Source organism: Octopus bimaculoides, chromosome 6 (assembly GCF_001194135.2).
Source record: "Octopus bimaculoides isolate UCB-OBI-ISO-001 chromosome 6, ASM119413v2, whole genome shotgun sequence".
NCBI classification, from domain to species: Eukaryota; Metazoa; Mollusca; class Cephalopoda; order Octopoda; family Octopodidae; genus Octopus; species Octopus bimaculoides.
Window position 1 is genome coordinate 84,702,175 of NC_068986.1, and position 15,869 is coordinate 84,718,043.

Sequence of the window (15,869 nt, forward strand, 5' to 3'; positions counted from 1 at the left end):
ATACCTAGGGTTTAATTCCTCAACATTTTGATAGTAGTAAAAAAGCCCCAACCTATAAGAGTGTTACCACTCTGACCAGAGAAACCTTTATATCCTTTATAGCCATGTCCATGCATAATGCTTACACCTTCCCTTTCCTTAGAAGTGATTGTCTCTTATACTATTATTACTAGATAAGAGACAACACAATCAGAGACAGTTAGAATTTTTGCCTAGAACCAATTACTAGCCTGATAGACTTGGCTATGTCAAGATGGATTTTTATGTATTCTTCCTCTCACTTGGATTTGAAATGTTGCCACAATTACAATATGTCTATTCTACTGTAATTTTCTGCATTTTCGTGCAGCTGAAGATTGCTCTACATATTGCATTTAATGTAATGCTCACATTACTTAAATAAATGGAGTAGCATGAAACGTGCGTACTGCAACCATCTTTAACATCCTTGTTGCTTATTTTGATTTTTTGATCACCTAGTTTTTGGAATGGTTTTTATGTAATACCATACCATACCATTCTGGTGCCTAAACATAAGTACCATATTCAATTTTTGAATCTAAATAATTTATTTAAACATTTTTATTCTACTTTCCGGTTTTGAAGACTCTTCTCTCAGTTTGTTACCACTAACGTAACACAAACACACACGCGCACGCGCGCACACACACACATACATACACACACCCACACACACATGCAATTTACCCACTACCATGAATGTTTTCTTTTTCTTTATATCTAAGTAGGCGATCTGCAGGAAACAAGATGCAACAAGTGGTGTGATGATGACGTTTATTGAAGCAAACCACGTGGATGCAGCTAGGCGCAGGAGTGGCTGTGTGGTAAGAAGCTTGCTTATCAACCACATGGTTTCGGGTTCAGTCCCACTGTGTGGCACTTCGGGCAAGTGTCTTCTACTGTAGCCTCTGGTCGACCAAACCCTTGTGAATAGATTGCAGTTCGGCTAAAGAGATCGATAGAATAAGTACTAGGCTTACAAAGACTAAGTCCTGGGGTCGATTTATTCGACTAAAGTTGGTGCTGCAGCAAAAGAATAAGAGAATATGTATATGAAGACAACGGTATAGCAAAAATCATATTGAAGAGTACTTCATGACTGAATGGAAATATTTTCCCTTCGGGGAAGAGTAAACGAGTTCCTTGTGGAATGTAACACTTATTCCAAATGAATGGAAGAGAAAATTTTAAGTATCACGAATTCACCGAAAGAAAAGGAGCATCTGATTGAGATCAAGAGGACAGCTGCATCCACGTGGTTTGCTTCAATGAACGTCATCATCACACCACTTGTTGCATCTTGTTTCCTGCAGATCGCCTACTTAGATATAAAGAAAAAGAAAACATTCATGGTAGTGGGTAAATTGCATGTGTGTGTGGGTGTGTGTATGTATGTGTGCGTGCGCGTGTGTGTTTGTGTTACGTTAGTGGTAACAAATTGAGAGAAGAGTCTTCAAAACCGGAAAGTAGAATAAAAATGTTTAAGTAAATTATAGACAAGCTCTCATCAATTGTACTTTAGGTTACCTGCACGTAGAATTGGTCTAGAGACACTCTTTCAGCCAACTTGTGGCATTATAAAGTTGCAATTTATAGAACGAAGTACTGAATATTCTTAGGTGGAGTGGAAGACATCAATTCAATGCTGATCCTACGCAAGTCACAACTCGAAGTTTCTCGTTCCCAGTCTGCAAGCGAATTAGGGCTGCAAAAAAAAAAAAAAAAAAAAAAAAAAATTCTTCTCTCAGGAGGATATATTTTGGTGGTAGGAATTTTGTATCTTTTGATGGTGTGAATGAGTTTTCAGTTTTGTTTCCTACTCTTAGTGTTTAGTTGTGTTGAGATTTAACATAACATGGAAGAAGTTGACTGTCCCATTATTAGTTACTGTGATAATAACGCTCGTTCTTTAAAAATACTAAATAAGTTTTTTCTCTATATTTATGCTCGTTTACTTTGCTAGAAATAACTAAAACGTTATCACTATACATGCTTAAATCTCCTTCTAAGATCCACTTGTAGAAATAATCTAATGGCGTAGTGAGGAGAAGATTGTAATTTGCATCTAGTGTTATAATTAATTTTATTAAACCTGCTTGTCTATTTGATGTCGTTCAACAAAACAATTTGTAGTATGTGTATAGGCAATATACACCCATGAATCATTAAAGAAACATCGAAAGTATCATGGATAAAATTTACCTAGAAGTACAGTTTTCGTTGTAAGTAGGAAACAAGAGGAATTGAACACCACATATTTGTTGTGCACAGTGTAATGATGTCTTAGCAGTTTGACTGAATAGTAAAAGAAATAATATGTCAGTCGCACTTGCCGTGTTTAATGTGAGGTTACAAATCAAATGGGTGACATCTTTGGTTGTTAAAAATAACTTCATCAACAAAAATATATCAAACGTTGATATCTTTAACCTTTTAGCTGTTTCAATCATCTGACTGCGGCCATGCTGGGGTTTAAAATTTTTCATGGATACATAGAGCTAAAACCTATTGTGAACTGGCAGGTAATATGATAAAATATTATGAAAGAAAATGATATAGGATGTTCCTTAAATTTTATCTTTTATATTCTTCACTTCTTCCTTACCAACCTTGGGGCTATAATTGACGAGCATGGTACACATTTCCACTAGCAGATCTCTGTTGTGGAAAGCAGATATGGGAACTTCAATCGAAATATAATGCTTGATTCTAACAGAAAGAGAGCTCTTTCAATGATTAGGTGTCCGGGCAGCCAGTTCGCCGGCAAAATATTACTGTGTCTGAAGAGCAACCCTCTTAATATTATTTAAATCAAACCAACATAAAGCATGGCACAGGCCAGTAACTTAGTCTGCTGATGTAATAAATCCGAGAAAGGAAGTAAAAAACGTGATACCTGGTTACACAAAATCTGGACACGATAAGGAAATCTAATTAACAGATCCGAATTTAACATCACGGATTTAGTAGAAAACGGTAGTTCTTATGTCTGTAACAGAGAAAAGTTGAGATTTGCTTACAAATGTAATCAATAGCATTAAATTAATTTAGCATATATGTCTCTTATCCATATGTTTCTCGGAATAAATGGCCATTCCTTTAATTGAACGATTAGCTACGGAAACTGTTTCATATAAGGTTTTATTTTAATGCTACAAAATGATAGCGGTATGCTTCAACTGATCAAGAAATCATATAAACTCATTCCATAAATGATTATATCTCTCTGCACACAATATTTTGTTATTATTAAGGCGGCGAAGGCGGTGAACTGGCAGAATCGTTAGCACGCCGGGCAAAATGCTTAACGGCATTTCGTCCGTCTTTACGTTCTGAGTTCAAACTCCGCCGAGGTCTACTTTGCCTTTCATCCTTTGAGAACTGATAAAAAAAAGTACTAGTGAAACACTGGGGTCGATGTATTCATGTATTCGACTCATTTCCTCCCCTAAGACTGCTGATCTTGTGGCAAAATCTTAAACTATTATTAAAGCGGTGAGTTGGCAGAATCGTTAACACGCCGGGAAAAATGCTTAGCACCATTTCATCTGTTGTTACGTTCTGGGTTCAAATTCCGCCGAGTTCGATTTTGCCTTCCAACCTTTCGGGTTTGATAAAATAAGAACCAGTTGAATGTTGGAGTCGATCTAATGAATTAAACCCATCACCCAAAGTTGCTGGCCTTATGCCAAAATTTGAAACTAATATTGATTGTTACGTAATTTATTCTAGGTTTATTTTAAGCTCTTCTCACCATAAAATGTTATAACTTTGACGTCTCTAACATATCTACCTTAAAAGATGATATATACGAAATTTATATATCTCGTCTAACATAAACTATGGGTGTGACATACAAAAATACGAAGATGAGCATGTAAAATGAATGACGAGGCTGTAACTGTAGAACAAAAATGTTGACATTTTTATTTTGATAAAATGCACGAATACTGATTTATTTCATGTAGGCGTAGGATTGGCTGTGTGGTAAGTAGCTTGCAAACGAACCACATGGTTCCGGGTTCAGTCCCACTGCATGGCACTTTGGGCAAGTGTTTTCTACTATAGCCTCGGGCCAACCAAATCCTTGTGAGTGGATTTGGTAGACGGAAACTGAAAGAAGCCCGTCGTATATATGTATATATACATATATATATATATATATATATATATAAAAGTATGTGTGTGTGTGTATATGTGTCTGCTTTTGTCCTCCCAACATCGCTTGACAACCGATGCTGGTGTGTTTACGTCCCCGTAACTTAGCGGTTCGGCAAAGAGGCCGATAGAATAACTACTAGGCTTACAAAGAATAAGTCCTGGGGTCGTTTTGCTCGATTAAAGGCGGTGCTCCAGCATGGCCACACTCAAATGACTGAAACGAGTGAAAGAGTATTAATTTCACTTTCTAGTCATACACACGTATACACCTATCAAAATATATACACAGGCATATACCAAATCAATAACAAAAAAAAAACAACTAAATACAAGAAAGAACAAAGGACGTTCACATCAATTATTATCTGGTTATTACAAAAAAAAAATGTTATAAAGTGAAAATTATATATAGACATGTTTAGTCTTGTTTTTTTTTTTTTTACTGGACTGCGCCACTGGGTTCCGGCCGCATTGGGGCTTTGGTGTCCAGGATTTTAGATGAGTATATCAACTCAGTACTAATTTTATTCATCTTGTAAGGGGGAAACGTAAAGTCGATTTGGGTGTAACAAGGAGGTACTGAGAAGGATTCAATGTTTACAAAGCACTATTTTAATTCGCACTAATTCTGATATGTGTGTGTGTGTGTGTGTGTGTGTGTGTGTGTGTGTGTGTGTGCGTGTGTCTGTGCGCAAGTACGACAGGCTGGCACAGACTTTTTTCAAGCAAGTTTCTCTCATAAACGTTGGGTTATCCTGAGTAGTATAGTAGTACTGTGGACTAAACCCAGGTGATAGATTATGCTAAATACATTAATAGGAAACACAACACAAAAATTAATATAATCGAGACACCAAAACTTTTGCAGACTCTTGATAAGTGCAAGTCCCTTAACAAGTGATTGAGCTCATTTTCATTAAATTGCTGTGGGTTTGATTAGCTAGTGCCAAAGTTATCCGGATCATCTGTTGCTTCTTCTGGTTCGGTAGATACTTCCTGGTTATCAAGCTCATGAAATTTGGGTATCTTGAAATCGAGACGCAGTGGTAAAAGAATGGATCCCACTTTGAATTCCGCATATCAAAAAGCATCTTCGAATCAAATGAAAACGTCTTAATAGCAAAACACAAGATGGGCTTGTGTATTCTACGTAGGAAGGCATTTAAAACAACACGGAAAAATGTAGGCATTTAGAAAAAAAATAGTCGCGTTTAATAATTAAATTCAACATAAACAATGAACAAACTCTTCGTATTGCTTGAAAGAATAAATAAATACATAAAATTAAAATGTTATTGTATTACAAAAAAATGCCTTTTGGAAAGTTCTGTAGAATAATAGCGTTTATAATATAGAAGTTCTGTAACACATTAATATATGATGAAAGACATTTTGGGAAATCCACTTTTTAAAAACGAAGCCTGATATAACATAACGGTTATTCGACAAATACAAAGCAACAGATTATTATAATATCTAAAGCATAAAAATACTCATATTTACAACATTCAAAAGATTTTTGGTCGTTAACTTTTGGCAAATTACTCTGATATCATCAACACTATCTAAAAGAATCTAAACCAAATGCAGAAATAGCTTGTTCAGTAGTCAATTAATGATCCATTAACTTTTCTCTAAAATATTACCCAATAGGGTAACTAAACATATAGAAATGAATAAATCATATTCCTGTAGAGCAGAAAGGATGTATGTTCAAGTTTTGTGGGACAATCAACTCGTTTCTTAACAGAATGATGGTACTGTATGATGGCACGATAAAGAAAAATAAAATTGTCATGTACGTGGACCGACAACAGGAAGGATTTTGTTCCGACCCTACGTGAGTGGCTTATCAAAATGTACATCAGTTTAACACCAGAATGTACTACATTAAAACAATTGTAAAATGTCAAATAGTTCTAATCGTCATCAACAACTCTACGACCACGAGCTTTAATTTCTATGGCATATCTACTCTGATCTTCCATAAGTGAACAATTTCTGATCTTCATTCATCCAATACTTGATACATTTCAGTTGATCAATAAAATTGCAAATTCGAGAAACTCTGGGCGCAATAGAAAGACTAGACTGATTAATTATCTCTGCTTCATGGATACCCTAAAATTGTATGTTACGGACGTTTCTCAACTTGGAAGTATCAATATTAGTTTCAAATTTTGGCCATTAGTTTCAGGGCGGTGGGTAAGTCAGTTGCATCGACCTCAGTGCTTAACTGACACTTAATTTATAGACCTCGGAAGGACGAAAGGCAAAGTCGACTTCGGCAAAATTGAACTCAGAACGTAAAGACGGACGAAATGTCGCTCATCATTTTGCCCGGCGTGCTAACGATTCTGCTAGCTCTCCGCTATAGAAATCTCTTCAATATTGTCAAGTAGTTTAGTAAGACCTTTAAAATGTCTTATGGATTGGAGAAACAATACATGAAACTGACGATGCAATGAGGCAGAGTGTGAGCAAACAATTTGGAGCTTCATAAGAAGTTAATACAGGAACTGGACGATTTTGCATTCCTGAAATATTTGGGCTTAGCGGAGAATGAAATTTTGTGAACGCGTACTTATGTGCAAACATCTTTGGAACGGTAATGAAGACTGAATACTCTGGGAGAGACAAAGAATATTATAGACCTATCTCAGTAGCAAAGGCACATCCGAAGCCATTTATAAATTTTCTGGGTATTGGACAAGAAAGTTACTGAGGTTAAGTGCGTAGACTTGAAACGAAAGAACTATAAAACACAAATGTGACATTGTTGTATTCTGTGTTTTAAAATATTTCTTTTTCAGACTGAAAACAATTTGTGAAGCATATTTATTGAAAGCTCTCACTATGCCACATTGAATCCCTAATAAACAAAGCAACATGGATGTTTGCTCAAACGCCTGTACATCACAAAATACCTCAAGGTGAACGGTGTCTTTTTACCCCCCAGATAAAAGCTTATCTGGGGTAAAGGTGCTAAAGTGTCAATATTTCGAATGTCTTTGTTGGCGAAGAATAAAAAATACTGACATCTCTATATAATCGAGCTTTGCTAATTCACTTCCAATTCCACCGTCCTCCTACTTACCGCCTCTCCCCATTTCCCTTCCCCATCTCCCTTCCCCATCTCCCCTCCCCATCTCCCCTCCTCACCCCCTCTCCATTTCCCCTGCCCCACTCACTCTCCCTTCCCTCTCTCCTCTCTCCTCTCTCCTCTCTTCCCCCTCTCCTCCCTTCCCTCTCTCCTCTCTTCCCTCTCTCTTCTACCTTCTCTCTCTCTCCTCCATTCCATCTCTCCTCCCGCCCCCCTCCCCCGCTTTTTCCTCTTTCTCATCTTTCCTCCCTCTTTCTCATCTTTCCTCCCTCTTTCTCATCTTTCCTCCCTCTTTCTCCTCTGTCCTCCCTCTCCTGTCCACCACCCACCTCCCTTCCCCATATCTCCCTCTCCCCATCTGAACTCTTCCCATCTGAACCATGTCAATTCCTCCCTTAATATTTTCTCCTCCCGCTTAACCGTACCAGTTAAAGCCTATTTCTTTCCCACAAGCTTCTCTTACCTCCATTCTAACCTGACTTTACTTCAAACAATATTCTTACACACTCATTAGTTTTTTTCTTCTCCCCTCTCACTTTTCGTATTTCCAGTTTGCTTCTTATTTCGCTTATTCTTCTCAACATCATTTATCACTTACTCGTACTTTCCTTCTACTGAAACCAATATAAATTGGTTCAATTAACAGTTCAGAAGTATAACTTCCTTGATGATGTTCAGATAACATTTGCTTAACTGAAAACGTGTGTGTGTGTGTGTGCGTGTTTGTGTGCGTGCGCGCGTGCTGTATGAGTAGTTATATAATACATTTGGTTTAGTCTTGAGTTCTTTCATAATTGTTTACTAGCACAGTTATCAAATAGAAATGTTACAGAAAGACACACACGCACACACACACACACACACACACACACACACACACACACACACACGAACGCACACACACGTATACGCACACATACTAGAATATGAGTATGTGTGTGTGTGTGTGTGTGTATGTGTTACAACTTGCCCGACAAATTTGACGATAACCTAACAGCTATCAATAAGGGATTTAAAAAAAAATAAATATTACAAATGACAAGATTAAGAAACAGAGGAGAAAGTAGTCACACTGTTCGTTGAGGTGTGGTGATCAATGGAGACAATATCTTCGCCCACGCACCTCAACAGAGGACGCACCTATACGAACGACTTACCAGCTCATGGGAGTATGATTAGAATACATGGAAATAATGGATTACTGAAAATGGCAAAGTATGAGTGTCATTATATCTAACTGAAAACAAATTATGTAAGAAGCATCTGCAGGTATGTCCTTACGCCTATACGCGCAGCCTGTCCACGAACTAGCAAAACACAGAGCATGATATTATTGAATTTTACCCTTTCTATTTCAAGAGCTTCTATTCAAGACCCGTTTTCTTAATCACCTTTGAATTCGAAGCGAAGCATTTGTAGGTGCATGAATTATATTTAGCAAACATTTCAAAAGTGAACAAAATAGCTATTGGCGACATTAAATGCATCTTGGTTTATTCTGTTCACATCAGATCAGAAAGATAAGCTCACAATCCGGTTTATAGACTCTTGAAAACAATCCCAATGCACCTTTTGTTAACATTAGTAGCAGACAGTTGTTCACAAATACTGAAATTTTGACGGGAATCATTTTGCCTTTCGTTACTACGATGTCTGTTTGAAAAGTAACGGAACTGGGTGCGTTGTGTGAGCTATGAGCATCGTCCACAGTAAGTTCTTGCCACAGGACAAGATAATCAATCAGCAAGTCTATAAAATAGTCCTGCAGCGTTTGCTTCGTTCAGTGTGTGAGAAGAGACGAGAATTGTGGCAGGGCAAACCGTGGCTGCTTCACCACGATACTGCATCTGCTCACAATGCCCTAAGCATCCGGTATTTCCTAGCCGAGAACATCGTCGCACCGGGACAACCTCCCTATTCACCTGATCTTGCTTCGTGTGACTTTTTTTGTTTTTTCTTCTTTTCTCCAAGCTCAAGGGGCTCATCAAATAGACCTGTTTTGAATGCGTGTAATCCATCAACAGGGCCGTAACCGCGAAGCTGAGGGACTTTCCAAATGAATCCTTTCAGAAGTGCATAGAAACGTTGCACAGAAGGATGGAAAAGTGCATTAGACTCGAGGGAGATTACTTTGAAAGGGAAATTATGTAGTTTGTTGTTTGAAATTGAAATAAATTGTTTGACACAAGTGCCGCTACTTTTCAGACTGACCTCGTATTCTCTGCGTAGGAGTGGGGCGAAATTGGTAACTGGGACAAAAATAGTAATTTCTGATTACTCGTTAGTTTCTCTCCACCTGTTTGAAGCTATTACATTACAAGTATTGCATCATCATTTTGTACTGCTACGTCATCCTTGGGAGTAAAAATTTGTTAGCATACTTGTAAAGATGAGAGAGTTAGAAACATACCCAGGTGGCGTACTTTTTTTGAAGAGCATTTTTCCTCAACTTTGGTCCGATTGTAATTGTAATAAAATATCTTGATAATTTTTTATTTTTAACAAACAATATTCTTTTCTCTGTTGGATTCCAAGTCAATTTTCTCTACACTAATGGCTAATTCGTAAATTTTCAATTTTGAAAAGATGATGTCTAAAATGGGGTAAAACAGTAATTATTAATTTCTGTTTAACTACGTTGTGCGTAAATATATCTAGAAAAGAGCCATTTTTTGTTTGCAGTTTCTTATGGAGGGTATATCTATTTATGAAGTGATAATTACTACTAAACTACCATTCCGACAAGGCTATGATATATAATAGAAACTAGAGACATATAGCAAGTCAAAAATTACTATAAGAATTATTCACCCCACGTGGTATCGATACAGAAATTTTGGGGGTCTGGGCTCAAGGACTATATGACCTTTTAAAAACAATACATTCATTCACATACACACTAACCACACACATATAGGTTTACATCATGAGGATTTAGAAATTCTAAGACACATGAAATAAATCTTAATGGTTGTCGAAGAAGATAAAGCTACAGGTAGTAGAGTATAGAATATTGAGTTAAAAATACTCACTTAGAAGGAAAAAAAAACAACTTTTTACACCCAAGCTTTTTAACCCGATAATCTATATTGTTATTTATAGTTTCATCTGCTCGGAGTTCCACTTTTAAAAGTTACGCGCGCACGCGCACACACATATTTTATCGACTCCGAAAGAGAAGGAAGCAAAGTCGACCTTGCCGGAATTTGAACTCAGAACGTAAAGACGGATGAAATACCGCTAGCGACTTAGTCTGCTCTGGCAACATAAATAACAATTAAAATTGAACAAATTAAAACTCCGAAAAGGGGAGGTGCTTTAAGGTTCACGTGGAAAACCCAGAAAAGCCACGGGTGTCTGATCAAGAAGGTAAAAGCCCTTCTCCATTAATTCCCCTTTTTTACAGGTGCACGCTCAGAATCGGTCCTTTCACAGTGGCCATTCTTTCAACTTGCATCCACATTTCAATAACTTACTACAAGGAAACACTTCTCTCTCTACCCTCAACTTTCTTTTTAAGTGAAACTTGAAAAAGTTGATGAGGTATTGACCAAAGAGGAAAGTGTTTGTCTTTAGCCCTTTCAAACGGGTCAACCTTATTACCGCTTTCGCTACAACCACTAGACAGATAAAAAATTTCCTGCCCCTAACGGGCAAAAGAGGGCGGCGGAGCAATCTTCACAATGGATTAAGCTGATAGCCGGATCCGTCCTGCATGTGACAGCAGGTGTTCGACATAAATCCACAAGTCAGCAATACTCAGGCACTGGACAATGGCGTGCAGAACGGTTTCATTGCTCCGGGTGCACCTCGGGCAGGCCAGGCTGATGACACTTCCGTGCCTCTAAAGTTTATCTCGAACAGGTAGTGCCAGGCAAGAGGCTTCTGGAAGTTATCCACAGGCCCAGGCCCGAAAGTTCTCCGAAACAGACCGGTTAGTTGATCTTCATCGACGTCCAGAGTTTCCCCGAGAACGTCGTCGCATTTTCTCTCCATTAGCCCTCTATAGAACGCTAGACTGGAACTACCACCGACTGCATTGCTTGCCTGGCGGAAGGCTGTGAGCGCTTGACAGAAAATAGTAATAGCTTACAATAGCTTACAACAGTGCTACTACCACCACCAACAATACAAGCAAATGATAATACTAATGATAACATGCCCTGAGTATGCCACGAAACTGCATACAGTTGTGGCGTCACGAAGTGAGAAAACCTAGGAATACCAGGCTGGTGTCTGGCGAGGTTAAGCTTGTCTGATGGGAGGAAGGGGTTCCTCCAGTCTTGGTCGGCAACCCCTCTAGAGAGGTTGTGCCACTGATGGTTGTGCCACTGATGGTTGTGCCACTGATGGTTGTGCCACTGATGGTTGTGCCACTGATGGTTGTGCCACTGATGGTTGTGCCACCTCAGCACCAAAATACTCAGGAGTGAAAATGTCATACAAAGATATAAAACAATGGATTAAACGAGACTGGCACTCAAAATAGTGTACACGAGGGTAGGTGTGGACTCTCGGAGCCTTGGTTGACAACCCACCTAGTGATGGTGTCACAATAAAAATAATAATGATTACACAACCTTACAAATACTACCTCGAAATGAGTGATGTCAAAATTAAAAAAAATAACCACAACGGCTCTAACGGGACTGTTAACAGTGAAGGTTTCGCGCAGGCGGGAAGTACTTCATCAAGCTCCAGCAGGTGGTCATCAAGCTATTGATTAGGATCAAAATCACAGTCAAAAGTGCTACAGAAAAAGAATGAAATGGGGAAAAAAGAAGTAAACAAAATAGTAATAGAATGCTGGCTGAGAAGTGAACCAGATAAAAGAGCCTACATGAATTGAACGAAGAGCATATGAGATGAAAAAGGAGGTTTTGAAGTACCACTCAGCAGCGACTGATAGAACAAGCGAGAGCAATGTCTAGGAACGACTGGATTATGGGAGTAGAGATTGAAGAAAATCAGAGAAGCGTAATAAAAAAGAGCAGAAGAATGAAACAGCAGTAGCAGAAAGCGGTAATGAAAGGGTAAGAGATGAAGATCATTAAGCAGATGGAAACCGCAGAGTACCAGAGAATACTGATAAAGTAACCAATGAAGACGATCCAGGTGGACAAGTGACAGTAAGTACTGCCCAAGACTTGAATAATGAAGAGGAGATTTTAGAATTGTTGCGAGGTATAATGTTTGATGGGAACAATGAAGTATCACCAAATATAAGATATTTGGACAGAAAACAAGTGAAGAAAGCCACAGGCAAAGTAAATGACATTTTAATCTTGATTAAAACAGAAAACATCACTTAAACAAACCAGCTAACCATAGCTGTTGCTAATGTCGTAGCTAACATAGTAGGCTTACAAGTGAAAAACTGAAGATTTAAAAGCAAATGTAAAGAAAGAACCAAACTGGAGGAAGAGAATACGAATGAAGCTGGAAAAGACACGGAAAAAACTGGAGCAATTGAATAGAATAATGAGAGGAGAACTCAAGAATAGGATAGTGATCAGAAAATTGAATGGACAGTACAGTTTAGAAGAAAGGGGAAAACAAACAGTATATGAAGAATTGACACAAAAGGTGACAGCATTAAATGCCAAATTGGAAAAAAATATGACGCCAGACGCAAAGATTTCGAACAGAATAGATTGTTCCAATCAAATAAGAGGTGTCTATTTGAGGAAATAGAGGGAGACCAACACCAGGAACTGATTCCAGATGCAAAAGAAAGTAAAGAATTTTGGGGAAGGCTGTGGAACAAGCCAGCGAGACATAAAAAAGCGCGGAGTGGCTAACAAATGTGGAAAGACAACTTGAAAGACAACAGAATTTATATATAGTGAGACAGAAGTTTAAAAAAATAGCAAATTGGAAAGGATCAGGCCCGGATGGAGTACAAAGCTATTAGCTGAAGAACTTTACGCAGTTGCATGAACGGATCGCTGCGCAACTGGATGACTGCCTGCAGCAATGTCGTGTCCCTGCCTGGAAGACTAGTGAACGAACGCTGCTATGCCTCAAGGATCTCTTGAAAGAGAACTTGACACCAAATATTCGACCTATAACCTGTTTACTACTAATGTGGAAGCTTATAACCGGTGTCTTGGCGGAAGACATATGTATATGCATATATATATGCATGCTAATACAAGACCCACATTAAACTCCTCACTCGTATCACTATCGTACCAAGTGTTTAACTACGGTCTGTCCATCGCACTTACTTGGCGTTACCTGCCACTCTTTGGATACTCTAGATACCAATAGCTCTCATACCTTCGCTTCCTCACTAATACAAGCACTTATTACAGGTAATGCTTTCATAATTGATAAACAATTCATTGGCATCTCTCTTAAGAACATACCTATTCCTCCCTAAAAGACTTTCCTCTTCCTAAATGACTCTCCTCACCAAAACTGAAAACCTCATCCGAAGAATGCGTTGGAAAGCCTTTTTTCACGACAACCAAAAATACCGAAGAGATAGTTATATGGTCGGTCGACTTAAAACGTCGTCATTTTAAAATCCTTATTTGACGCTTGGGTATTTGATGCGGAGTCAACTATTTGTGAGTATTCTGTCTGCAGATAGACTTCAGTCGTAGTTTACTCATCTTTTTCTTCAAGTCTGGAAGTTGTTGACAAAGGTCACAACTATTACACTTCCTCTTCTGACCAAACCCCAAAACTACTGTCTTGTACTTAATGAGAGAAAGAATCGTACTTTATAACATTGATAACACAAGTATGAAAGGCGAAGCACTACTTCCTGACATCGATTACGTATTTTATGACATTGATCACAAAATATGGAAGGAGTAAGTTGTACTTTATGACCTTGGTCACAGGAAAAGGATATAGTTGTACTTTATGAGATCGATCACAAAGAACATAGTTCTTTACGATGTTAGTCACAGAGATATAGAAGGGGCAAGACGTACTTTGTGAGATAGAACATGCAGGAATAGTTCTTTACGACGTTGATCACAGACATATGAAGGGTAAATCCAGTCACATGCATTATTCTCCGATATGAAAATAAGGATGTAATATTAAAATTTGTTCACGCTTTACAAACGTAGTCTTGTTAGTGGGGTTATTATCTTTTAGACTGCAATCTGATTATATTATTGACTCCACTTTCGTTCAATACTTAAAATGGTTTACTTGTAAAGGTGAAAGCAACGTTGTTGGCACTCCGTCGCTTACGACGTCGAGGGTTCCAGTTGATCCGATCAACGGAACAGCCTGCTCGTGAAATTAACGTGCAAGTGGCAGAGTACTCCACAGACACGTGTACCCTTAACGTAGTTCTCGGGGATATTCAGCGTGACACAGTGTGACAAGGCTGACCCTTTGAATTACAGGCATAACAGAAACAGGAAGCAAGAGTGAGAGAAAGTTGTGGTGGAAGAGTACAGCAGGGTTCGCTACCATCCCCTGCCGGAGCCTCGTAGAGCTTTATGTGTTTTCGCTCAATAAACACTCACAACGCCCAGTCTGAGAATCGAAACCGCGATCCTATGACCGCGATTCCGCTGCCCTAACCACTGGGCCATTGAGCCTCCACAGATGAAAGCAATAGATAACTCTCAAAGTACAAGTGACGAATGATATTACGTCGATGACAGAAGTATGAAAAGGGAAATCTATCACAATGAATTTTAACTGAAATCATTATCGATAACTGAAACATTCTTACTTAGACAGTTGTACCCTCACCTGTACATCCGTCCATTGACCCATTGGACAACAAACTCAGATCTCCAAGTGAGTGCTTTGTAACACAACTAATTTATGTATTGGAACACTTGTCATTTTTACCACATATCACAATATTACGCCTGTTAGTTAAGTTTAATAATCTAAAACTGCAGTTTCCTGTTCACTCTCATTGTACTTCTTTTCTATTATGTACCTTTTACTAGAGCTTCTGGTCTACCCAAGATTTATGACATACGTTAGGTAGTTCACATATCACATACTAGATTAATAAAGTGAAAGGAAAATACCTCGAACAATGTAGTTTAAGAAGGCCTATCAAGAAGGAAGGTCATATGTAGAATGTCTTCAATTATAAGTCTTCTCGTAGCGAAATAAAATAAAAGCTGCGTTTTTCTCGTGTCCGCATTTCGTCACGATTCACCGCTTGCAGCTTGACATTTTGAATACCCAACAACATACTTTTATACTTATACCTTTAACCTTTATCAGTTTAGATCTAGGGGGAAACTTATGGGGTTTGATATTATTGAATCCACCCACAATTTTAAAATAAGTTTGAGTTTGTGTGTGCGTGTATGTATATATATATATATTGTATGTATATATATATATATATATATTCATTGTGCTTTTAATTATTAATTTTTCTATATGTGATAGTGGAATTTCATCGATGAGTTCTTGAAACTTGGTTCTTTTCCTTAAAACTATATATTTTTATATATTATAATCTATAAAGCTCAATTTAATTTTAATTTTTTATAAATTGATTTTAATTGAGTTTTTACCTGTAATTTTGGATTTTGTCCCTAATATTATTATTATTATTATTATTATTATATATATATATATA